At 40.8% G+C, this 17,133-nt stretch overlaps 1 protein-coding gene across 8 annotated transcripts in view; it reads left to right on the forward strand.

Moving 5' to 3' along the window:
- Window positions 1-3,585: 3,585 nt before the first annotated feature.
- The window catches only part of LOC131685888 (uncharacterized protein CG43867), a 1,093,825-nt gene continuing 1,080,277 nt past the window's right edge, over window positions 3,586-17,133 (forward strand). For 4 of the 8 annotated variants that reach the window (XM_058969898.1, XM_058969897.1, XM_058969901.1 and 1 more), the window contains exon 1: window positions 3,587-4,827. The gene's annotated coding sequence lies outside the window, so the exon portion shown is untranslated. Of the gene's footprint in view, window positions 4,828-17,133 lie in introns of all 8 variants that reach the window. The other 4 variants (XM_058969895.1, XM_058969900.1, XM_058969902.1 and 1 more) reach the window with 2 other exon arrangements.

The raw sequence follows: 17,133 nt of genomic DNA on the forward strand, positions 1-17,133 counted from the left end.
CAGAACACTCCCACCTGTCATACATGTACATTGTTTTCTTGTTGAAATCATTTTATGAAATTATTGACCTGTATTCAATACGGAGAACTCGGTAATAAAATTGTTTTACTGAATATACTAACGAACGGGATCCCCAGGAAAATTTCGCTGAGCCCGGTGAATCGAACTTAATGCGTAAAATTTTGCCATTTGAAAGAGATACAAGCAGAATATTAAGAACATGATCATCGCGGTTATGTCCCGGACATTACCCGCCCCTAGTTTTTCGCTAAGCGTGTCCATATCTGTACGCTAGGAAAAAGATTCCGATGGTTATTTCGAGAGATTTTAACATTGATATTTTAAAGCAAGAAAATATGAAATTTGAATGAATGTCTCAACGAGCTTAGAATCTAGCGTATCCCCTATCAACGCAGACGCCTACAACAAAGGTTCTTTTCAGAACCACCATAATTATTATAAAGAATAACTCGAAACATTCCCACATATTTCATTGAGTATCATTCGATTTGAATTACAAGTCAAACGAGTAGTCACGACACTCCGGTTATGTCCTAGACATTACCCACCCATCTTTTTGTTTCAACTGTTTCAGCGTTGACACGTAGCTTATCAAGTTCGTGGCTGGCGTGCCATTGTAGATAGGTGCAAGGTGTACTAAGAACTTACTAGACAGTTTCATAATTTTATTAAAAATAACCAGCCATGTAGTCAAAGTTTGTAGAAATGAGAAAGGCACAATTGCACCACCAGGTGGATTAAAACAGGTTTTTAATTAATTTTTTTCTTGAGACTTTGACAATTTGACAATCAAATAGTTCTAACGAATTGGACTGGTGAGCAGATCAAATCCAAGCATTATCGAAGGTTTGGGATTCTTATTACACCGCCTGAAAAAGGTACATCGATAGATGTTTGCTTTTTGCCCTCATGTCGCGCGCTCTCGCCGCAGAGACGTGGTGTATAGTTCCACTTGTCAGTGCTCGTTGATTTCCTCTTACAGAAGAGACGTACCTAATGTGCTGTGACTAACGATGATTGGCGTTGGTTGTACAATGACGGTGCTGATATTTTGGTGATAGTCGGGGTCTTCTGCCGATTAGTGGCTTTTGCGTCATATCTGGTATCGCTTAGAACTTGTGAATTGGCTGATCAGAAAATATTCTGACACATTACACGGACTACGGGGTTTAAGCATTACATTCCGCTAGGACATTGCCAGGGTGGGGTGTAGGCCGTAATTCCATTCACGCTATGCTCCTATTGTATTCAGCACCCCTGTTACCATGCAAACAGGCTCGCTATCGCCACAGGGATGTGGTGTATGGTGTTACCGTCGGTGCTCGTTGGTTGCCTCGAGACGTACCACATGGGTATACGTATGGGGCTGATATTTTGGTACTATGCAAAGGTTACTGGGGTAATTTGAAAGCCGAAGAATGAGGTCTTACCTGGTATCAGTTCTACCAAATAATTTCACAACACAACAGTTTGGTAGGTAGTCCAAACCCCTGGTAAAGTTAATTACCAGGGGTTTGTAATCCAGTTCGTTAGAAAAAATCGATGGCCAAAAAACTTTGACAGTCTCAACAAAAACTTTTATTTAAAAATAAGTCTCCAATTTTTTCCTAATCTTCTATTTTTTTATGTAGACAAATTTTGTTCAATACTTAATGCTTTACTTTGACATAAGATCTCGACGTTTCATGCATTTTGTCAAAGTTTTTTCATTCCTCTACAACTTAGTGGAATAACATAATATTGCATCTTTCGTTGTTTTACAGTTATATGAAGACTTTTTTTCAATAGATCCAATCTACAAAAGAGAGCTTCTCTTTGTTTACTTGCTCTTCCGCTAATTACTCGGTCACCTTTCTGATTTCTCTTTAACTGCTGCATAATAAGCTAGTACAATCCTAGGCCTTTCGAAACATACTGATAAATCTTGAGCGTTTTTTCAAAACGTCATATCTGCAATGAGTTACTCTCTTTGTTTACTTTCTCTTTCGATTTTTACGGCGTCACTATAACACTTTTCACTTATTTTACAGTACAGATCGAAAGACGGTGTTTTTAACTGGCATATTATGCAAAGAGTTGAGGGATAAATGTTAACGTGACCGAATTATTAACAGATGAGAAAGTACACAAAGAGAGTAACTCATTGCAGATATGACGTTTTGAAAAAACGCTCAAGAAATATTTAAAAAGTTTTAAGGTATTGCAGTAATGATCGAAAGAGAAAGCGAAAAAAGAGGGCTCTCATTTGCAGATTGGATCTAATAAAAAAATCTTCATATAAGGTTTTCCTAACTCACAAGTGATTCACCAACATGAGATAAGCGTGAGTACACTCTTTGCAAAAGTTAAACAGCAGTATCCAACTTTAAACGTTAGCAACTCTTTAACGGTTGGTTGAGTTGCCTTGCAGTCTTCGCCAAACGTATTCGGCATATCTTCAAACGCTTAACTCCATCCTAGGTCCCTGTTAGGACGTTCACAGCGACCTCTAGCGACATTTTTGTGAATTGCGTATATTTCCCCATATATTTTGGCCAAAAATCCCATGCAAGCTTTAAGCTTCTTGGGGGAGGGGTTAGAGTTAACAGACTTTGCTCAAATTTGGACCGTGTCATTTTTTCACGATTTGGAACGATGCTGAGAGTGTAGATTGCGAGATTTTTATTCATATAAATTATTGTCACCCTAATGTACATGCTTGCAACAGTTTATATTAGAATAAGTGGCCTCGTTTTTGTGGAAAGATTGAAGATAGGTTCATGCTGTTAAGAAATCTCTTTTTCACGTAAATATCAATAAAACAGCAATGATAATTGTTTCCCTGTGAGACGAGTAGATTTAGAACCGAACCTTGTCTAACTAGATGCAGGTCGACATAAACGTAAAGTATATTCCTCTAGAAGTTAAAAATCAGCTGGTTACCCTAGTAAATAAATTAAACCTAATCAATTTAATTTCCTACCATTCTTATTTTGGTGGTGAGACAAGATTCGGAAACCTTTATGGATGCAGCAAGATTAGAAAAAGTTGAAAATCACTGATTTAATTCGTATATGTCCAGTTTATCATTCAAGAAAGTTGCATTTGAGAATTACAAAAAAGCTAAACTATTGAAATCTTTGAATTTAGTAACCCGAACTGCTCTTGAATGATAACATTCACTACGCTACCCACCTTTTCACGTACCATCCTCCTCAACGTTTCTAATGCTTCCACACCGATCAAGCAACCCATGTGGCACATTTCCCCAAATCAGCTGTGTATGTGTCTCGCTCTCCGAAAGCTCCCGCTAGCGCTCTCTCCATGTAACATAAAAACGGTCACACCACGCAATCACATACCGCACCGGTTTACCACACCAAGCACGCAAAAAAAAACGACGGATAGTGCCGGAATGTTGGACAACAAAACGTCAAAATATCCTCTCACGCTCACGCTGGCGGACAGCTCGCGAAGAGAGATTCCACCGCCTCGCGCGATCGACCACACTTCTTCAGCAGTAGTGCTTGTTTTCCAGTTGCACACAGTGGTTGTGTTTTGCGTGCTTTTCGAACGGTGACGTCGCGACTCGGGACGGGTGGTGGTTCGAATCAGTGAGCGAGCGGGTTCTGTGCTTTTCTATACGTTGAGGGTGACTGTCTGTCGTCTCTCCTTCAGCGGTGTGTGAGTTTTTGTCATACTCGTATACCTACTCACGTGCGTTTCGGGTGTGGAGCGATACAAATCGGTGAGAAGGTGAGAGCGATCGCTCTCATTTCGCGATTGTGTGGTGTTACTCACCATTTAATTGGATGGTAGTCGTGAGCTGGCTGATGATTACAAATGCCGATTGTCACGGCTCGGTTAATTTGACGTAGGGATACCCGCGCTCTCGTTTTTACCGTACGCAGTTATGTTGTTTTAGCAGCGGTGTTTGGTGTTTTGACGAAGAACTTTACGCGTGATAGGGTGTTTAATTCAACCTCTCAAGTCTGTTCTAATATCAATTCGGCGTAAAAAAAACAAAGAAGAGTTACTTCCCGTACAAATCTTCAAGGTGAAGGTGGAAATTTTCGTGGTAAACTACAGAAAATCAGTGGGACAAATTTCGTCACAGGTTGACGCTTTTCCCTACCAAATAAAGCAAAATTGCGTGATTTTTGTTGTGTACGATAGTCGGCTAGCTGAGTGAGCGACGGTCAACGAAGAGTGAACTCAACAGAGAGTGCTGGCTGCAAGAGAAAACAACGTGAGTCGCTATAGCGATATGTGAACACAGTTTTCTCCGTGGTCGATGACAGCAGGAGCGGTGGCAGCGCAAAAAATAGGGAAATCTTGTGTTATTCTGTGTGCGGTGGTGTTGCCCAGCCTGGCAGGCTTTTGAGTGGAAGAATTATCGGTCGTTCCGGACGGTTCGCGTTTGTTAAGTTTTAGTGATGTATTTATTCATACAATCGGTATTCATTTGATTTATTGTCCGTCTGGGGGAAACGTCTGACGGGTGAAGAAGTGAAGATTCTGTGATTGCAGTGTACTCGTTGCTAGGAAAGTGAATTGTAACTTTTTTCAGTGTTGTGTCCTTTTTTTGTGTGTGCCCCTAAGCAGTCGGAAGTCCCGTGGTTAGTAAAAGAATTATTGATCTGGTTGCCTGCTGAGGAGAGCCGGGAGAAGTTTGTCGTGTGTTCGCGAAAAAGAGTGCGAAGTTCGTGTGTTCTCGTTGAGGATTGCAACCGTTTTTTGCAGCGATTATCGATCTCGGAGTGTCCCACCGTCTATCCATATGGATTAGAGAGAGAGACAGCGATTTCACGTGGAGTTCTATGAAATGTAAGTACACCAACTAGCTGCTAACATACATGCAAGTACATCGGAATGCTGCCCAGCCCACCTGCTGATTGGAATTCTGTCGGGACACGGCCTAGCTTGTCCGGAATATTGTCGAATTTAATTAAAACATAAACCAGACTAATATTCTAGTGGGTGGACAGCATCCACTGCCTGTCCACCGGCTGGGCAGGACTCTACACAGGAATGTTAGTCTGGTGTGGTGAGCAGTGGAATGGAATTCCTGTACATTCCATTCTGCTGCAGTCGCGATAGTTATTTCCCTTGACGACGACCACCACTGCTGCTGCTGCTGCTGCTGCTGGATGTAATCGATGTTGGAATCATACGTGTTTCCTCTCTTTTTTTCTGGTTTATTATGCTCTCTCCCTCTCTATACTGGGTTGTATTTTTGCTGTTGACTTTCCGTTTGTTTATTTCAGCGAGATGATCGCTGGGTGGGTGCGTGTTTACATCGCGGCCTGCTTCGATGTGTTGGTAAAGCTCCCACCTCGATGCGTGTTTGACGTTTTACGTTCGCAGTCCCGCAACTCACGGAAAGAGGATGGTATGCAGTGGGTTCGAAAAGTTGTGGTGGTTATGAAGTTCGTATAAATATTCCACATGCAATTTTGTCATGCCGGAGAATGATAGCGATCAGACAAAAATATTCACTGGGTTATGGGAAGTGGTTTGTGGGAGCTAAACGATTTTCGGGTACAGCAATAATGCTCAAAATAGCTGTCTACACTGACAATACATGAAAGAATCCACCTGAATTTGGCTGGGTTCGTCAGTTACGATGTAACTTGCATTGAGATATAATTTGGAAGAGATGTACAGCTTAAAACGCCTATGTAAATGGTATATCTGTTTTTTGTGAGTTTTTTAGATTTTTTTTGCGTTTTGTTTTAATATTTGATCTATTTCATTATTATCACAAATATTGATAAATTGTTTATTACTTTCATTCTTTTAAATCTGTCATAGACATTGGATGAACTGTTCAAACCACAAGCGCGTCTCGGAATCCAAGGAATAAACTATAATACTTGTTTTTATACATCGATGCCTTTAAATATTTTCTTTAACATCAAATTTAGTTCAATTCAGTAGGCTGACAAAAGCAAAAAAGCTGACAAAATGGAGCCTTTACTGCGTTTTTAAGGAAATGTAGTCTGTAGGTAGTCGGTTGCCGAGAGTAATTCACACATTTCCTTATTTATAGTAATTCCACCACCAAATTTATTTTTTTATCATATTAGAAGTAGATTTAGTCCAATGCCGAGGCGATTAATTGTAATGCCGAATTTAAAATCTGAAATAAACCACCGGAAAGCTGATAAATGCTTGGGCATTGCAAATGTTACTAATGGATTTTGTTTCCGGTTGTTAATACAGTGGAGACCCGATTTTATCAGCCTCGATTTTATCTACCCATTTTATCAGTTTTTTGAGCTACTGGCGGTGCAATCCATTGCGCGAGTGGCTATACGCCTATTAGAAAAAACGGAAACAATTCGAGCCTCCCCCTTGTTATTCGAGCATCTACTCGTATCCAGGAACTGACGGGTAACACCCTACCAACTGTAGAACAACTACCTACGCGAAGTAATCGTGTTTGGCATGAACCAAAACCGTCAATTGTCTGGGATGTGAAGGAAGCAGTACCCGCCGGCGATCCTCCTGAGAAAATTCGGACCATTATCCAGAAAATTCTATCCAGTCAATTCCACCAATCATCCGTGTTATACACTGATGGATCCAAATGCGAGAACACAGTGGGCCTTTATAGAGAAGGAATGGGACGGATGCGCAGCCTTCCACAACACTGCAGTGTTTTTTTCGGCAGAAGCTTTTGCTATCCGTATGGCACGGTCCCAAACATCAACGATTTGGTAATCCTCGCGGATTCAGCGAGTTGCCTGTTGGCCATAGAGACTGGTAAATCTAAGCACCCTTGAATACAAGAGATAGAAAGTATATCACGCGGTAAATCTGTCCGGTGTTGCTGGTTCCCTGGTCAGGCCGGCATTCAAGGCAATCGACTGGCCAACGGGGCGAGGAGTAAAGCAGTTGTCGACATACCGACCACAGCGGAGGATGCCTTAAGACCTGTGCGATCATCCATACGACAACATTGGGATGAACAATGGTTTGCTTCCCGAGACCCAAAACTCAGGGAAGTCAAATTTGATCCGTACCGTTGGAAAGATCGCGATAATGGGGCAGAAGCTCGGCCATACACGATTAACACACGATTTTTTGCTCAACAAACGCCTCCTCCTATATGCGACTGCTGTGGAGTGATAGTCGACGTCCGTCACGTGATTCTCCGGTGGAGAAAATACGACGATGCTAGAAGGATGCATGACATAAATTCGACAAGTCTGGGAGCTGCTTTAGGCAACGACGCAGACAGCGAGAAGAAATTGCTAAACTTCCTTAAGGAAGCGAATTTATACAAACAATTGTGAAGTATAGAAATTAACATTATTTGTGAACTGAATTGTAGAACATTAAATTAAAAGCAAAAACTGACCTTCGACACGAATGCACCGCTCTTCGGTATAAAGTGTCATAAATAAACAACAACACCCCAATTTTATCAGCTTCATACAAAAATTGATACTTGGTAGTTTGATGGGCTCTAGCAGACGAACCAAGTTGAATTCGAGTAAATCCTTTCTTCTGTATATTTTTCTTATCTTAGCGATCCGAAAAATGCAAAAATAAAAATATTATTTTTTTAAAATTTTGCGCTGCCAGACCCCCTCAAGGGGAACTTAAAGTAAATAATCAGAAAAGGTTGCAAGGCTATATCTAAGGAACAAAGAAGAATATTTTAAGAGCTTCGGTTTATTAAAAAGACAAAAAAAATATATGTCCCGATTTTATCAATTTCTCTGTTTTATCTGCAGCTTAAAATTCGCCAAAGGGCTGATAAAAACGGGTCTTTACTGTATCTAAAAACAGGTTGATGTTATTAATCCAAAACACAACTAAAATACATTGTTATACGAAAACCCCAGACACTGGTTGGTTTGCCTGCAATGTCATCATTTGAGAGGATCTGTTTTTATCGAAATTGGTACCATATTCACATATTGTCTTTCAAGGAAGTTGCTTGGAGCAAATTTTTAAAACGTAATCGCATAAAATCTCGATTTTTTCTGTGTAGCTTCGGTTTGCTTACTACCCTTGATTATTTTTTGGAGACTATTTCATTCTTTTCGTTCTGAAATAAAAATTGAAAAAAAAAATCGATTAAGTATGTTTCAAGACATCAGATGATCATTGCAGTGTATATAAGGAGCAAAACTCCCGATAACCGACTATCCGAAGTTTAAGTTGCTCGTTTAAAATTCTCGGAAATTGATTACGAGCGCCTTTCGTACATATTGCAAAGATCATATTGTTAAGATCATACTGTCTACCATAACATACCTTCATTTCCCATTATGCTAGGGGCGATGCAGAGGTAATCTCGGTTTCTATCAACAGCGAGTGTGGAACTAGTACTCCTTCCTTTCTCCGGTAGAACAGCATTGGACGTGGTCGGCGTTGTTGTTGTGAGTATGATTTGCTCCTCCCAAGCATGATTTTTTTTGTCCATTGTGGATTTTCACTCATTCGGTACGTGTGAAATGTTTCGCCTAATCCAGTGACGGTGGCAAGCATCACAGCTATTCTACATCTTCCTTTCTTAACAGTCAGTTAATGACACTGTTCGAAATGTATTCTTCCGGAGCTCCAATCCTTTGTAGATAGAACATAATGCGATGATAGATGTCGAAATCCTAAAATTTCACCTGAAACACTGTCTTCGGCAAAGATATTTGGTAAACAATGTAATCCCAAATATAGGTTTATGTAACATTTTGGCTTGGGACATAAACGATTGCTAAAATAAGAAAACGATCTTAAATTCTGTTGAAAATCTTGTTAAGATATTTTTTCTTCGCGAAATATTCTTAGCATAGCACACTGTAACTTGAAGTTCTTCTTGTTCTTACGGATCGCTATTGTGTATCCGTCTTTTTCGACATTCCCTTCTTTACTGGTGGAGCCGGTCGTTGGTGTCAAGGCACTAGGTGTAATCTATGTTGACTGCGCAGTCGTTTCTGGTAGTCGTTTCGCAGATCCTTACCCCACCATCGATTGGGAAAATATTCTGGATCCCGGAGATGTCGTAACCGCAGTTCAAACTTTTTCAACGTTCGACAAGCACGTTCCGAAGAAAATTCACCATCGACAAACATCGCATCACACCATTGAAAACGAGTACGCTGCGACGACTGAAGTCGGTCAAGATAGATCCATTGCTGAGGTTTACCAAGTATCGCACAATATCACTTTCGATATCAGCAAAATATTCAGCATTATCTTAAGTCGCATTCTAAATTTTTCTGGAAATATGTTCAATGAGCAGCGCAAGAAATCCGGACTGCCGTCTTCTATGACTCTCATTGGGAACACAGCTACAACATCACAAGACATATGTGCACTTTTTTTGGGAAAAAACGTGCGAATGTATTGAGGCACGCACTATTGAGCAAACCGAGCTCGTTGCTAGCTTAGCTCCACTTTTAGGCCAAATTTTGAGTGCTATCGATGTCGATGCAACGATAATTACCAGAGCTTCCTCTTGGTTTAACTCATCTTTCAATCTGGGACCAGACGGGTTCCCTTCCGTTATCCGGTTCCTCACATCTTTGGAGTATCAATTGCTAGAGGCATGTTTCCATCTTGCAGGAACTTCACGAATATGTTCCCAGGTCATAAAAGGGGTGATAAGCGAGGCGTCGATAATAACCGTGGAATAGTGCTGTCTCGAAGTTGTTCGAGCTGGTGATTGTGGAAACTCTTCAGGCTCGCCGTAAGCAGTACCTAAGTGACGATCAGCACGTCTTCACTTATGAACGCTCAACAGCGTCTAACCTGCTGTGTTTAACATCCGACAGGAATTAACAGGAATACGTCAAGGAAGCCAATTGGGACCATTGATGTTGCTGGCATACTTCAATGATGTACATTTAGTTTTGAAGATGCCGCGATTGTCCTTCGCGGATGATCTCAAGATTTTTCATCTGATTCGTTCCAATGAAGATTGCAGATTTTTCCAACATCAGATTCAAGCCTTTGGTGATTGGTGTATCACGAACCACATGTGTGTAAACCCGAAGAAGTGTTCAGTGATATCATTTTCACATTATAATTATACATCACGCAGAAGTATTCGATTTATTTTAACTATCGTTTACTAGAAACATAAATTGAGCGCGTCAGTCACATGAAGGATCTGGGATTGTGGATGCTCAATCTAAGTCTAAACAACACGTCTCTTATGAAGTTTGTATAGCCTATCCAGCACTGGGATGAATCTTCAGGATGGCCAAAATTTTTACGGACATCTATTGACTCGAATCACCCTACTGTTCTTTATCACGATCAATCCCAGAATTTTGCTCTGGAGTGTGGAGTCCATAACCGGCGTTGAGAGAATTTAAACCGTACAACATCACTTTTTTACGTTTCCGTAGATTGCCTTGGAGAGATCCTGTCCGATAACCTAGCTATGAAAACCGGTGTCAGCTGATTCAACTGGAGTCTGTATGGTCAATGAAATACATCAAGAGCTTTGATCATTGCTAACACTCTGCCAGATCGTATAGATGCCCCAGCTATTTTGGAACAAATCAACATAAACGTCGCACCACGAGCGTTACACAACAACATTATGTTCCGATTATCATTTCAACGCATTAATTATAGTATGCATGGAACCATCACTGGTCTACAAAGAATTTTCTACCCGGTCGCTTCATTTCAACGTTTCTCGACGCATTAACCGTTCTTTGTTAATTATTGTATGAATATTGCGTTTGTGTACGACTTGATTGTTAGAAATAAGATTAGTGTTATGGCTAATATCATTGGGACTTGAACATTTCTGTTGATGTATATTTTTTTAATAAATTTAGAATCCTGGAGAATTGCTTTCCGAGGCTTTACGTCAGTCACTTAAGCTGTTATTTCATTGCCAATTATCAGCCCTCTCCCCATCAAGCTTACTAAGCCTAACCGTTTATTTCTTCTAAACCGTAAAGATCGCTGAATGCTATGACGAGTAAGGTCTGGCCATTGACCAGTTTAAGGAACATTACATAGAGGATAGTTTTTAGAAAAGATAGAGCAGTAGGCTTACGTGTTTGTCGTGTCCTCTAGTTAATCTAATCCTGCGGAAAATTTTTAATTTCAATATCGTTATCATATCTACATTGGTCTAGGTACTGATTTAATTTTACGTCCCTCATGTGCGAAATGGATCAATCAATCAGTAGTTTTCACCAATGAGAATTATTCCTTTCAACTAATCTAGATGTTAATCTGATTGATAACTCTTATTTTAGTCGCTTATACTGGATGTGAATTGCAAAATTCTTCCAAATAATCTATTTGAAGGCGAGAGACGACCCTCTCTAACGAATCTGCGTCTATCCCAAGGACAAGAGGAGATTTATCTAGACTCTAGACGCTCCATCTATTGTTCTCTATCTGCCAATCTTGCACACTTTCTTTAGACTAGACATAACCAGTCGGCCATGCCCTAACAAATCAAATAATGTATTAGAGCGGACGATAATAAAAAAAATCATGTTTTGCGATGAAACGCCAAACCTGAAATGAAGTCCGCTAAAACAGTTTCAAAGGATTGTAAGATATACGGAGTGTTTGGTTCATTATTTTCGGGGAAAAATCATTGCACACATGCCATCAAATCTCAACCGTCACAGAATTATTTTTCTGTGAATGACCTGAAGGTCTTTAAACACCTCTAACTCCAAAATTACTTCGCATTTTAAACCCATTGGAAAGGAGTGAAAATTCCCTCTAAAATGGCGTTCTCACAAATTTCAGATAACAAGTTCAGGTAAACCTTCAAAAGTAAAGTATGACCAGTTTTCGCAAACTTAAATAGAGAACCTCATCATTTTAATGATTCAGATTGCTCGTCCAAACAAACTGCTTAATTTGTTCTTTGATGTGATACACCTATCTTTTCTCGTTTCCCGTTTTTTTTTCTCCCAAATCCGCTCCCTGAAAACCTTTTGGTTCATAGCACACCGTCGTATACAGCAAATGATTTCTTGTCCGTCTACTACCAGAACACTCGTGGAATGAGAACTAAAACGCATACATTCTTGCTTGCCCTCACTGCGACTACGATATTATCGTTCTCGCCGAAACCCGGCTACGTGTTGATATATTAAATGCTGAGCTATCGACGAACGCAACTCTTCTACCAGTCATCTATGCCGCGGAGGTGGTGTTCTTATAGCGATAAAGATAAAGTTAACTGAAACTGTAATAAAGTTACCTGGATGTGAACATTTGGAGCAAGTTGTCGTACGCGTTTCACTGTCAGGCCGATCTTTATATGTTTGCTGCATTTATCTGATACCTACATGTTCAACTATCCCTCCTCAGCGTTCCAGAATATTTTTGAGAAGACCAACCGACAAGGCAATCTACTTGTTGTAGGCAATTACAATCTCCCTCATCTTCAGTAGATTTTCGATGACGATCAAAGTGCAACATTCCTGAAAATGCAACATCGGAACAAGAGATGGCTATCACAGAAACGCTGGTCGCTGATGATTTGTATCAATTCTGCTCTCTTTGCAACGTGAATGGACGGGTCCTTGAGTTAGCCTTCGTCAACGACACGGACGTGTTTGAATTGATTGAGCCTCAGATATCTATACTGAAGCTAGACCCTCACCATAAACCATTCGTTCTAAAATTTGATACGCGTTCTGATGGTGGTGACGGTTTTGATACAATTAACGACGACTTTACTCGATGCAACTTCGATTAAGTCTCAGTGGCCATTGGTGCAGTCAATTGGCGTGATATGCTGGATGGAAAAGATCAGGCAGTTGTGGCGTTCTACGAGGCAATATATGAGATTTGTCGTCGCTGTGTACCTAAAAAACGTACCAGCAGAAAAGTAGATTATAAGATTCCGCAACGCACTCCGGAAACAACGAAAGCGATACTTACATACTTACACCGACGACAACAAAACGTACAGCTTCGTCAAATAGAACTGAAATATGAAACGGTCCGTAACACTGCATTCGGTGAATATCTGAACCAAGTACAACACAGCCTTCGAAATAATCCCTCGACATGCTGGACGTTTATAAAGACCAGAAAACGATCCGGAGGTATATCAGAAAATGTCTATTTTCGAAACAAAAATTCACAGTCAGCGGCACACTTTCGACATGTGTTTACCAACCCTCCTGTCTACTGTCTATCCATCGCAACAGTATCTTGAAACATTACCAACGTATGCTATCAACCTACCTCGTCCTAACGTAAATGATGCCGATGTATTCAGCGCTCTGTCCAGCGTTGATCCGTTGAAAGGGCCTGGTTCGGATTGCTTGCCTCCTGCGTTTAAAATGCATTGTGCCCGAGCTCTCTCTCTCTGCACCAGTAAGCATTGTAAAAAAACATCCAGCCACTTTAAACTTGATGACGTGCGCAAGTTTTCTGATTCCAGTTGTCGAGAAGCGTTAACAAGTGGACGCTAAATATTTTGATTTCACGAAAGCATTCGACAATGTAGCCCACAACATTTTTGTTTTGAAATTGTATCGATTAGGTTTTCCTGGATTGGTAACCAGATGGCTGCATTCCTACCTCTCCGAGCGATCCGCTTTCGTTAGAATCGGTACCACACGATCAGGCAACTTCGAAACGCCAACCGCTGTGCCTCAAGGAAGTCAGCTAGGACTACTTATCTTTCTCCTATTCATCATCTGGTAAACTGCTCTACGCTCAGGACTCGACTCTGTTGTGCTTCAAGATAATATAAACAATATTGAAGAATAGTGCTTACTACTCGGCATGCAAATCAACGTCGATAAAAGTAAGGCGATAAGTTTCGGGCGCTTGGCAATTGTAAGGCGCTGCGAATATACCTTTCAATTATATGTCATCGAGAGGGTGGATTCTATCCGTGACATTGGAGTGTTGTTCGACAGAAAACTTCGTTTCGCTGACCACATTACTGCAATAACGGCGAAGGCTTTTGCAACACTGGGCTTTCTGAAACGAAACACAGTTGATTTTGTGGATTTCTGCGCGTTGAAATCAATATACTGCACACTAGTCCGGAGCAACTTGCTGAACGAGTATACAACGCCATCCAAAGTAATCGGTTAGAGCGTGTTGAGAGATGCTTTGTACGAAATGCTCTCAGAAAACTGCCTTGGAACGACCCTATACGTATAGTAGATGCATGTTGCTAGATTTGACAATGTTAGAGTCTCGACGCACTTTCTTGTAAAGAATTAGTCCAGGTGTTTGCGTTTCGACTTCGTCTCTTCAGAACCACGGCACTTGACCAATGCACCGGGCTGACGCTAAGGCATAAAGATGGTTTTAAACCAATTTTCTCCAAGTCAGTAGTAATCTGTACGGTAATAAATAAATAAATAAAACATCAAGTCAAGATATTAAAGTTTTGTTTAATAGAAAATAATCACCTAAAAGATTTAAAACACAAAGTAAACTTTTCGAGTTAGAGGCATTTGAAGGCAAACGGATCAAGTACAGAAAAAGTACAATAACTCTGTAACGGTTAAGATTTGATGGAGTTGTAGAACGATTTTCCCCAAATATGGTCCTCTATCACCCCTCGAGAGATTCTCAACCATTGAAAGTGCTTATAGAAAACAGTTTCTAATCAGGAAATTATAATTTTCATCGAATTTAAAATTCTAATAGGCTAATGACACCAAGGAATTTTCAAAAAGGGTGGTACATCATGGGGATCAATATTCGGAAAGGGTTACATTCCAATTTTTTATCCGCTTCATTGTTAATATTGAATCTCTAGAAAAATCTCTCAGCCATGCATTCCACGCGCGTATTTGCTATAACACACGCTGTTTTCAACCTATCGGCTACAATTTTCGAATCACTGACATCGATAAAAATACAGTCTAAACAATACACTCTAAACTACTCCTACCCAAATTTTTAAGAGAAAATACCCAATGTGTCATTTTCAACAGCGTTTCTTCCTGTGATGCAATTTGATGTGGAACACGCTTTAATAGTGTTTTTCTCGAAACCGCGTTTTTCAAATTGGCGAACACAATATCTCAAAAACTATTCAACGAATTTACTTGATTTTTTATGCGGATGCCCAATAGGTGTAGCCTGTCGATGAACCACAGAAAACTGAATAAACATTTTTTCTCCCTGTTATTTTGAAGAAAAATGAGCGAAATTTACAGTAAAATACGAGATTTTTCGGTTTTCATGAAGCCATTTTCCGAAACTCGAACTTTTTTTTTCTATTTTTTGTGGTTCATCGACTAACTACAAAACTTATTGAATTTCCTGTATCAGACAATTTTATCGAGAGTTATCGTGTTCGCTGTGGCTCTCCTCGACTTGGAAATGTTTGGACGTCTACTCTTGGAACGCTTGCAGGTGTCGCTCTGCGTGACTGAAAATATTTATTTGAATATATAAAGCGATCCTAACATTACACAAAAGATCCATTGTTGCCTTGCCTTCAAAATCGAAAAACAAAATAACTTTCGTTTTGAGCACTTTGCAGCAGACGTTTCCCTTAAAAAGAAACCAACTAGCGATCAAGGTGCATACCGCCCTTTTCCCTTCGTGACGCAACTTCATCCGAGCAGGCCGTTTGCTTCGATGTGTTTACTTTCGCACGTTTGTTACGATTCACAGCTTCATACGAATGTGTTGACTCTAGGGAGTGCTAGAGCTATGCAGAGGTCAGGCTAAACTCGAAAATACCACAACAACTCAAACAACAAGACGCACAAGTCAAAGTATAAAAATAGTACACAGCCAATGGCACGGAAAAGTAGAAACCTGCCCACCAATGCGGGGGCTGAACCTCCGGCCGGGTCCCATCAATGAAAAAAAAATGAATGGATGGCCTCTGTTGATTCCGTGGGTGCATTGCACCGTCTCGCCGCCGCTCATCGATTTGGACCGGCCTCGCCAAGCAGCTGATTTGTGTAACAACACGATATCGGCGGATGGTTGGCTGGCTGGCTAGTCGATCGAAAGCTGCAACTCTTCTGCTGCGCTTGGCACCGGGAAGCGATGAGCGAGAAAGAACGGGTGTGGAAAAGCATCCGAGTAGGCTGAAATGACGGGTTGCTGCACCAGCCGAAAACGGGCGAAGCAATCATTATGTAATGTTGCGTCTGGGAATTGGATCAACGGGTACCATTGTTCGGGAGTAGCGTTTTGGTTAGGCAAGAAATTGATTCTGACTGTGCAGTTGATTTGATCAATTAACGTGTCCCATGGTGTCACAAATTGTTTGACTTCCAATTCACAGCACCATCTCATATCGCAGAGGCTAGAATTCAAGCAGAAAACTGTTGCTACTCGGTCGCATGAAAACGAAACGTTGACGTAGTTTTTCATTCTTTCCGTTCGTTTCGCATCGTAGTAGGTCATACGTGTGAGAAAATTGGGAAAACGTGTCGATGAGATTGCCAAAAAAAAAATGGAAACAACCGGGCTTCGGAAAAAATACTACGCACGACCATCAGAAGCAATATGACAAACGAGCGTCCGGGGAGACAAGGTGGCAACACTTTTGAGTTGCTGGTTTCTGGTTTCAGTTGCCAGCATAGGTGTTGGTTGGTTAGTTGGTCCATGGCTGGATATGTTTATACGGTCCGCGCTCGAAGTAATACCGGTTTCGAATCACGTTTCGTCCGCTTCTAGGCGGGTGTTGCTATAGTTGATGAACAGGGAGACTACGCTTCTATTGCAGAAGTGCGAACGAGAGGGTTGAAACTATTCAGTTTTTTTGCTCAGTTCAAAATTGTTTTCGATATCCATTCAGCTGGTGGTGGTCACTGAATGAAACCAAGCTTTGCGGAGTGAATGGAACCAGCGAGGCATTATTTTTTGTTCTACAAATTCAAGCTATCGTGAAGGATGGAAAAATCGAAACAAGTTGTTTCATAGTTGCTGTAATTCGTGTCCTCTTAGCTGCTCAGTCTCACTGTGAATATTTAGACAGTTTGAAAATGCTATTATTTACTCCGAGGCCGACCAGTGAAACTGGAAAGGGAAATTTATGTTTGTCCGACCTACTCATCATAAACGTTATTGGAAGTAGATAATGACCATAGGTGAAATGGAAAAATATCTGGCATCGCTTGATAAGCATTGTCTATCTCAGTGATCTTTTGCTCAGCATGGCATACTTCGATGGAAGAATACCTT

This window comes from Topomyia yanbarensis, chromosome 2, assembly GCF_030247195.1.
Source record: "Topomyia yanbarensis strain Yona2022 chromosome 2, ASM3024719v1, whole genome shotgun sequence".
Lineage (NCBI taxonomy): Eukaryota > Metazoa > Arthropoda > Insecta > Diptera > Culicidae > Topomyia > Topomyia yanbarensis.